Source organism: Motacilla alba, chromosome Z (genome assembly GCF_015832195.1).
Source record: "Motacilla alba alba isolate MOTALB_02 chromosome Z, Motacilla_alba_V1.0_pri, whole genome shotgun sequence".
NCBI classification, from domain to species: Eukaryota; Metazoa; Chordata; class Aves; order Passeriformes; family Motacillidae; genus Motacilla; species Motacilla alba.
The window spans coordinates 49,326,390-49,336,067 of record NC_052046.1 but is presented as its reverse complement, the minus strand read 5'-3'; the positions used below and the strand labels follow the sequence as shown (position 1 = coordinate 49,336,067).

Here is a 9,678-nt window from a genome sequence, read left to right as displayed (position 1 = left end):
GTTAAAGCTGCACAATACCACATGCATAGTAGCATTCATGCAGTTTTTCTGTTGCAGCCACACTCGACCTGGAGTATGGGGATAGAGGCAGATGATACCTCCAGAGGCAGATATGGAGGGAGAAGCAGATACCAAAATATATAGACTTCAAAAGTACCCTTATATGACATTCCAAAGTCATATTAAAATCCACTGTAATCCTCCTTGCCAGACCATCAATCATGGTCTTTATTACCTATTCTTGTAAACCTGGAGAATCATGTTTCATTTCTTGCTATATTTTAAATGTCATTTCTAAAATGCTGATAATATGTCAGGACCCACCCAGGACACCATGTCATGAGAAACTACTGTGTAATATTTTATTATACCTTCAAAATATATCTTAATTGAGAACAAGGCTATTATGCTTCTACAAGCATAAGTGTATTCTGAACTGCCATATTCCAGTGTCACTTATTGTTCTTAGTGCTGTCTTTTCCTGATACTAGAGGCCTTGGCCTGATTATATGTCCTTTATGCTTCACTATGTTCCTTTGGTTTCTTCTCTGACTCAAGGAAATGTCATAATAATTAGAGCAAGTCAAGTTCAATGCAGAGGACTTGAGTGAACCCAACAAAGTGAAGACTCTTCAAAATATTTTAATGTCCTAAAGCTTCACACTTTGTAAACTGTGTCATTGTAGGATTTAGTCTTCCCATTTTTTCCAGACTTGATAGCAAAAGCTATCAAAAGAAAAAAGATGCATCTTGAAAGGCAACAATTGCTCCCTATGTGGTAGTGCACTCCCACAAGTACAAATTTATGTCAGCGCACCACACAGACTGCTGGAGATAGGGGGAGCGCAGCTAGAAACACACCTTGAGATAAATGCCATTTATCTGTTTTGAAGATAAATGTCATTATTCTGTTTTGAAGCGCCATGCAGAGTCTTGTCTTGACATTGTCTTGACAAGATTGCACTCCTTTTTTTTTTTTTCTTTTTTTTTTTAGATCATACATGTATTTAGAGTAACACCATAGAAAATATATGAAAAAGCCATGAACTTATTTCCTTTTCCTGGCATTTGAAGTTCTGTGCTCTACAGCAAAGTGGAAATCTCAGAGCAATCCACCTGCAATGCCCTGGCATTGTGCTATGTGGGGAAACTCCCTAACACTGCCATGTGGGGAGCACTGGCAGCTACAGAATCTTTCCTGCACACTTGCACAAGATCTGCAGTTGCAGCTCATGTCAGTCTGAATTTTGAATTCTGGTACTGCCACAGTTATTGTGCTTGGTGTGTCTAAAAGGAAAAAGGCATTTCCTTGGGGGACAGCAGCACAGTGCCACATGCTTCGAGCAGACAGCTTAGGGCTGCTGCAGTGTCCTCTCACTTTTGTGAACGGGGAGAACCTGCTTTATTTGGATCATTTATGACTTCATTCTTCCCAGAATTTAAGACACTTTGTTTGTGTTGTAACAGCCTTTAAAAGGGAGTATGAGTTTTACAACTTAACAGTGTGCTGGAAACATTAATGGTGCCACAAACATGAGAGACGTACATTGTCCCTGCAGCTTATTATGAAATCAAAGGTACTATTACAGCAGCAGTGAATATATGACTTCCAAAGATTAGCAGCCCAGTTCACTCTTCAGTGTTGTTGTCTAGGGGCTCAATACGTATTTGATGAGCATATATTGTATCCAGCAATATTTTTTTAATCTGACTAAAATAATTGTCACAATTCTAAAACCTTGCAGACCAATACTGAACTTTTAAAATAAGTGATGGGAGAAAGGCAAATGTAGAAGAATTGCAGCACCACTATGTCCAGGTGCATGAAAATATTTATTACTTTAAACCAGCTGAAAATACTAGTGAATATGCAAGTTGTGCACTTGAATAATACTGTGTCTACTTGGTAATAAAAACCAAAGAGCATTATAAATGACCCGATAGCCACAGAGCATTTGTGTCATGCATGTGTATCTGTGTGGAGAGATACAACATATGTTTCACACATCCTTTATTTACACGAACGCTAAAATCTCCAGTACCCCCAGGAGAGGAAAAGGACTAATATGGCCCTGCGAGTGCTTGGGTCTATCCCAGTGTAACTCTGACCTCCAAGCTTAGGTGTAGCTTTCCCTACATCAATGCTACACAGGGTGCTGCTGGAACATTAGGAAGTCACTCCAGCAGGGTGAAGGCAGCTTACCACCACCTAGAGGAACTCTGCTTGCCTCCTGAATGATATTGCCATATTCAACACAGAAAGTAGCTTCTGAAGGTGAAATTAGCTGAATTCCTCTTTTGTGTACACAGGCTGTGCTTCTTTGGCCAGGTAGTGGGCTAGATAACTTGATGATTGGTGGAACTAGGGGCAACGCCTCATCCCTGGAGGAGCTGACCTGATGTGCCACCTCACATCAAATTACATGGCACACTTTCACATTGCTCAAGGCCAGGTTCAACAGCACAGCTTTTGAGTACCAGGGACAAAGAGCAGTCCTGTAAGAAAGAGGATGAGTGATGCTCCACGCAGTTGCTGTTCCCAGAGAGAGGCAGGCAGCCATGCCCAGATCAGAAGGGAAGAATCTCAAATCCTTTAACTCTGCACTGCTTTGCTGGGGAGGTAATAAACATCCTACAACAGAAATTAAGATTTCATGAGAAGATGGTTGATGAAGAAAAATGAGAAGTCAAATACATGTGGAGGAACAGCTTTAAGGCAGGAAACAGCCATCTCCAGCACAGACATGGATGCACTAGCTGGTTGTGCTACAGCTTAAAATAGGGTGTGAAAATGCACTGAATAAGCAATTGTCACTTTCTTGCTGTGTCTGTGAGCATTTCCAACATATCAGACATATCAGAGAGTGCTGTGTGGTCCTTCTCTTGTGGAAAAGGTAGAAAATTACTCCACATTTAAATGGGATTTAGCATATACCCACTGCTGGAATTACATGGCACCTGGGGAGCCAGAGGCTGTCTCTATAGAGTTGTTAAGAAGCTGTTAAGAAAAGAGAACCTGTTGCTGACATTAAGCAGGAGTTTGCAACTAGATCAGAGAATATATAAAAGTATTATATCTAAAAATTAAAATTTTAAAAATACATTGATTTTCATTTTTACTGTGAAGCCTGTTACATGACAGAAGGTAAAAAAAAGTGAGATGGCTGTGTGTCCTCAAAATCTCCAAAAACAATGTCTGAAATTTTCAAACAAGAAACAAGTATCTGTGATTGTTGCTTACAAGCATATGAATGTTGTGTTGATGTAGCTGTGATACAAGGTACAAAGATAAAAGTAGACAGTGTTTGTGAGGAGAGGCAAGTATTTTTATTGCATTAGAACCTGAAGGAGGGCATATGTGTCTGTTAGATTTCCTCTTTTATCCAAGTGTGGCACTCAATCTAACAAAGGACTATCTTTCCTGACAAATCTCTTATTAAAACAAGCCATTTACTTTCCTTTTGCCAGACTTGCTTATATTTACAAAAAAAAAAATTTAAAAAGTTGTTTGTGTGCAACATCAATACTCTCTCAACAGGCAGGGGGGAGGGAGGGCATCAAGGAGAGAGGATATTCTTCTGCTGTAACATCTTTTTCTCCTAACAAACCATCACAAGTCATTTACTAGCAATAGATTTTTCTGGACTGAAACTGCTAGAAACAAACTAAAACAATAGGTTCAGAGTACAGCATGTTGTTCATGTGCTTGCCATATGCCTATGTTGTGAGCACAGCCAGACCTACTCAGTTATTCAATATTGAACGAATATTATTCAACTTTTACTGAAATTCTCTGTGATTTCATCAGTAAAACTGGTTTCTGTAATCCAGAGGGGATCAGTGACACATTTTAGTAATAGAGGCAACTCTGAAAATTAAGGTGATTATCAATGTATGGGCCACCCACTCTCTGCTATTCATTGGAATCTGCCAAACAGAACAGGAAGACAAACTGGCATCTACTGTGTATCAGCAGCAGAGATATTTTGTTACTTTATTTATTGATCTATTTATTGATTTATGATGTGGGTGGAGCTTTGGGAGAAGAAAGCTGCCTTTTAAAGCCTGGATCTATAAAATCAGCATGTGTAGATAGTTAGACAATGTTCTGCAAGCATTTGTCTCAGACACCAAGAGCTTCTGCTGGTTTGGTTTTTCTTTTGGTACAGAATTAATCCTTAAACATTCTTGTTTTCAAAACTATTCCTGTGCTGAAGAGAAGGGCAGACTGTGCTTTGCTTACCCATTCTGAGCAACTCACATTGGGTGCAAGTGGTTAAGTGTGATATAACATCTTCAGAAGCTTTTAGTCATTGCAGTGTGGAGAACTTCCTTACAAAAAATTCTCAAGCTTTAATTAAAACTGTGGGCTGTGGGCTGTACTACATTATCTTTCAGGAAAACAGCCCCAGAAGACTGATTGAAAGAAAGAAATTTAAAACTCAGGTGCAGCAGGGGCCACATAACCCCCAGCTCATTCCCATTACATGACTGAAATCATATTTACTTCACACTCCAAAATTATAGAGAAGCAGAGAGAAAAAATGGGATTGGTGTTGGTTTTGCTCTCTGATGGGCAGGGCACACATTTCAAGCCAGGTAGCAGCAAGGAGTTTTAGGACCTTTAGGAATAAGAGTGAGCTGCTAGACCAACTCCACAAGCCTGGAGACTTGTGGAGAAGCATTAGGACAGGCAGAATTGGACACAATGGAAAGGTTTATAGATTTTCATTGCTTTTATAGCACAGAAGCCAAAACAAAACTACTTACCAGTTGCTGCTTTCTCAATTTCCCCTCTACAGAAACTCCTTCCACTTGACTTTGGGCATTAGACATTTGCCTCACAAGCTGACTTCCATCTTCATGCCTCCTAGACATTTTTTTGCTCTCCTAGGTCTTTGTTCTAGTTCTTCAACTGCGACACATTCCTAGTCTTTCAGTCTGCAGCTGTCATCCTTTGGTTGTCTCACTGGAGGTTATGTCCAGAGCCCACACCTCGCAGACATTTCTTCAAGCTTCTTTTGCCACCAGGGCCACTTCTCCTGTAAATCTCTCATCCCTTTCCCTAGACAGCTCATCTCTAGGTTTCTTTCTTCTCCACTTCCTAGCATGCACACCTTTGTTCATCAAAAGGCTTTCTTTCCAAGTGACCCAGATATTCTGCCTCTGTAAAATACAGTACTGAAGAGAGAAACAAGGTAAAGAATGGCCCTTGAATAAAGTCACAAAGTATTCAACTCTTGCTAGCAAAACTGGTTTCATTAATTTTCATCTTAAAGGGGCCTTAGTTTTCACAGATATTGGTCCCATCTAAGGAACAAAACAAATTAAAGAAGTCAAGAAACAATTTCACTGCATGACCTATCTAGCTACCAGAAATCAGTGAAAGAATCAGACATACACCAAGCTGCAGCAAGCCCTGGAGGAGCCCACTGAGATAAGCTACTTCAGTTGTTTAAGCTGAGTTGGGTTCTCCACTCTAAAATATCAGGGAATCAATATTTATTTGTTTAAAATAGATATGCATTCAGATGACTTGAAATAGCTGAAGTTACAGGTTGTAGTTGTCTCAAAACTTTCACATAGGCTCAGAACTTCATTTACATTTTGAGAAAGTCAGCTCTGGACTCTACAATTCAAGGAGATTTAGATTTAAGAATTCTTCAAAATGGTGCTGTGAAGTCTGTGTGTGACTGCCTGGCTGTGCTGTTGAGGGTGTCATGAAGCCTGTCTCCATGGCCTTTGTGGTTCCTAACCATGCCCAAAAAGCCTCCAGGCAACTTGCAGCTGCCAGTCTGCCTGAGAACTCCACTGTCTGGCTGCCAGTGCTTAAATTCAGTTCCTTTTACAGTCTTCTTTTTTATCTCCCACTCTCGCATGCACACTCAAGTCCCTCTGTCACTGCGTGTGAGGGAGAATACCATTCTGATGATATCTGAAATATTTCCATCCTGTTTGAAGTGAAATGTTTACTATAATCTTAAATCATTAGTGGTGCTCAACACAGGCTGGAAAGTAGCGGGTGGAGTGGATTAGAAAGAAGATGCAGGTGAAAACCCAAGCTGGAATAAAAAGGGGGCATAAATACCCAGTTATACTTTCTCACTAAGCCTTATTTTTCAAAGCTGAGATAAAACCAAAGGCAGACAAACTATGAAATCTGAGTGACAGATTAAAGCAGCCTTACATGCTGTAAACATTACACAAATACAACAATCTGTGTGAGTAACAAAAAGGGCAATATAAAACCTTTGATCAGCGAGAAGATATATAACATTATTTTGTATTCTTCAAAGGCAAAAAGATGTTTTATTTACCTAATGTCACTTATATAATTGTTTGCCCTACCAGAGCAAGATCCAGAAGTATTTCTGCTTGTGTGCAGCACAGTGAAAGATAAGAACCCATAAAGCAGTCAGATGATCTGACTCCCAGCCATATGTTAGCCTGTGGGTAGGAACGGAACAACACAGGGGATTTAGACCAAACTCTGCAAGCAGAGCAGACATAAACCAGAACCAGGTGTGCCCCATGGGCTGATCTCCTGTAGTGTTGATCCTTCTTCAATACCGTGTTGACATCAGTGAGCTTTTGGTGTGAGCATGCCCAGTCAGGTGTTTCGGAAGTTATTAATGTGGATGGCATGCTGTTGAGAGGTGTACAGAAGGCAGGACTTTCTGCTGGATTGTCAGACCTTCCAGCTAAGAGTGGAGCTGAAACATGCTGTGGTCTGTGTATGGCTGAGGCAGAACAGAGATCACTGATGCCTTTATCTGGGTTTCACTGTGCTCTGTATCAAGAAAAACTCCCTTGAAATCAGCATTTAATTTTTCTTTCCTTTCTCCTTTAAAAAAACCCGTGCAAACAAAAACTCCTCACTATATATCTTGGAGAGAGCAGCTGAATGAGTGTACGAAGCCTACAATGCCATTAGAAGAAAAAAAAAGGGAATAAAATAGCAGCCAAATTTGCCAGGGTTTCATTTTGTGGTCATAGTGCCCCCCAGAGGTATCTGCTCAGATAGCTGCATGGCTCCCTCTAATTTTGAAGTTTTATTTAAACAGCAGTGTATACAAAGCCTAAAAGTCTAATTTGTTCTCTCACCCCTGAGTTGTTCTGCTTTTTGTACAATTTGGTGTGCTCCTAGCAACACACCACTGCTGTTCTCCATGCACAAGCTAGAATCGCACTGCTGACTCTGTTTTGGTTAAACACTCTCATAGCATGTCTCAAGGGTGAGGCCAGCTCTTGGTTTCCTGCTTTCTAGGAGACAGTTTCAGGTGTCAGGCAGTGCTTCAGTTTTCCAGTATGATATAAGAAGCATCGTTCCTTATGTCAGCAGCACAAAGACATCTCCCTCAACCTGCTCACTTCCCTGCAGAGCACATCCTTGCTGTGCCTGTTCCAGGAGTGAGGCCAATCTACACCTCACTCCCAGGCACTGGCTCAGCCATCCTACATAAGCATTTAATATCTGATATTTTGATCTATTTTGATCTCTTAGTTTCAATAATATCACTCCAATATTCAGTAAGAAGTGTCAATTAGTCTGATTAACTCAGTCGGGTCGCTTCCCTGCAAGAAATTTGTGCTGCATAAAAAAAACCCTATTAGGACTGAGCGTAGACAGATTACAATACTGTACTTTTCCTTGAAACACAATATCTGGTATCAGCAGAAGGTGTCTTGTTTCCTGCAGGTTCATTCTGTCTCAGCAGGAATTGAGCTGAGGTCACTGGAAGCCTTTCTGCTTACTTTCCGTGCTGACAGATCAGTACTTTCTGAAGCACACTTGTAGAAGTTAGCCTACCCTGGACAGGAAGGTACAAGCAGCTATAATCATAATATAGGCTGCATCCATTTTCTTCCAGAAGTCATTTAGGCTGTACAGTCTGTAGGGAAAGAGCTATGATTTCCAGTACTCACAGTATTATCATTTTCTAAGCCATTAAACAGCAGTAATACTAACCAGCCTCCCTATGTCTGCAACAAGTCTTCCAAAAAGGTGGCTTCACATCTTAGAATCTTTGACTTTGGATAAATGCTCTTGTCTCCATGGAGAGACACTTTGATCCAGAAGTCTTAATAATCACAGAGCCCCTATTGAGCCCTGTACCTGCATCAGTCCTTAGCCTAGATCACTCCCCTTCTATTGCTCCAGGCCAGGTACTGGGGCCAGCCATCTCCCCCTCTCTCCTGCACCCCAAATAGGCTTTAATCTACATCAAAATTGTTCCTTTTGACTTCTTCTCTTCCTTTGCCAAATATTTCTGCACAAATACATTTTTGTCATTGTTTCTTCACACTATTTACTTCTATAGCAAATTTTAGGTGAATGTTTATTTGAAGATGGTGAAAAGAACTTTTGATCTCAATTCAATTTTCATTGACCTCTTCAGTGAAGATATTTCCCCAGCACAGACTCACACTACGCTCACAAGCATAGCAAAGCCAGTTTCAACAAAGTCTCTTGTTGTATTGAAACAGACCTTTAGCATTTTGAACAGTAGCAACAATTGTTTTGCCACACAGATTTTCCAAAAGGTTCCCTGGGAATAACCAATGTATTTTTAATTTGTTCCTAGGGAGTAACAATCCTCACTGCCTGGATACCTTGAGGCAGTGCAAAATGCAACAGGTCATCCTCCACTGGATTTTATACTCTCCCCTAGAGCTAGCAAAGCTATCAAAATGTGATTTCATTGTGTAAAGCTGTGTTTGACCTTGCTCCCCACTCACTCACTCCTGAACCATTCAACTCGGAAGTTTGCAGAGTAGCTGAGGAAAGAGAAGGGGAGAGAAGAATGTGATAACCCTCTTGGGCCAGCTTCCTTTTTTGTGTTTTACTTCACCAAGTAAGTAGCCAGGAACACTAACCAGCATTTTTTTTTTTCATATACCTTTCTTTTTGGCAGCAACAACAACAACAAAAACTTACAACCAGTCAACTCCCTAAAAAACTCTCAAAACCAAACCAAACTAAAAAAAAAACCCAAACCAAATAAAAAAACCAAAAAACAAAAACCAAAAAAACCCCAAAAAACAGACAAAAAAAAACCCCACCAAAAAACCCCAATCAAACCCACTAAAATCAAAACCCCAAATCATTGTGGAGAGGAGAGAACTGTTTTACAAGTGGTCTCCTTTTTGGTGTGACTGCCTCAGGTTGTTTTTTTTTTTTACAAATGCCCAGATTCAGCTAGATTTGAAACATTGGAAAAGTTTAGATAGCTTTAGTTCAAAATATGTTTTATATAACATTTCAGTCACTATTGATTTTAATAATTTCTGAAAGGTTAAAATACACCAAAATCAATGTAGGGGACTTAAGTCAGAAGTGTATTTTGCTATCTCTCTCCCAGTTCTCTCAAGTAAGCTGGACAGCAATTTCAATGTCACACAGACTGTTCTAAAATGTGTAAGTATGGATGCTGGTATCCAGCTTTAATATCCAAGACTGAAAATGGGGTTTAGAAAGTTCTCATTGTCCTACAGTTGTCTCAGGAGATGCTAGAGGCTGTCAAGGGGCAGTTTACACCAGATGTCTGCCCTGCTTCTGCTGCAGCTGCCAACAGTGACTGATGGTGTGTCTCATTTTGGAAAACTCTAGGTTGTAATGCTGAACTCTGCCTTCACCTTCAGAAACCCATATGCACCACGATATATGCTACTGTGGCT

The 9,678-nt window shown here is 40.3% G+C and overlaps 1 protein-coding gene across 1 annotated transcript in view; it reads right to left on the bottom strand.

Moving 5' to 3' along the window:
* Positions 1 to 1,086: 1,086 nt before the first annotated feature.
* The window catches only part of SLC35D2 (solute carrier family 35 member D2), a 61,931-nt gene continuing 53,339 nt past the window's right edge, over positions 1,087 to 9,678 (bottom strand). The window contains exons 12-13 of the transcript XR_005255105.1: positions 4,771 to 5,181; positions 1,087 to 2,632 (exon numbers count right to left, since the gene is read on the bottom strand). The gene's annotated coding sequence lies outside the window, so the exon portion shown is untranslated. The remainder of the gene's footprint in view (positions 2,633 to 4,770; positions 5,182 to 9,678) is intronic.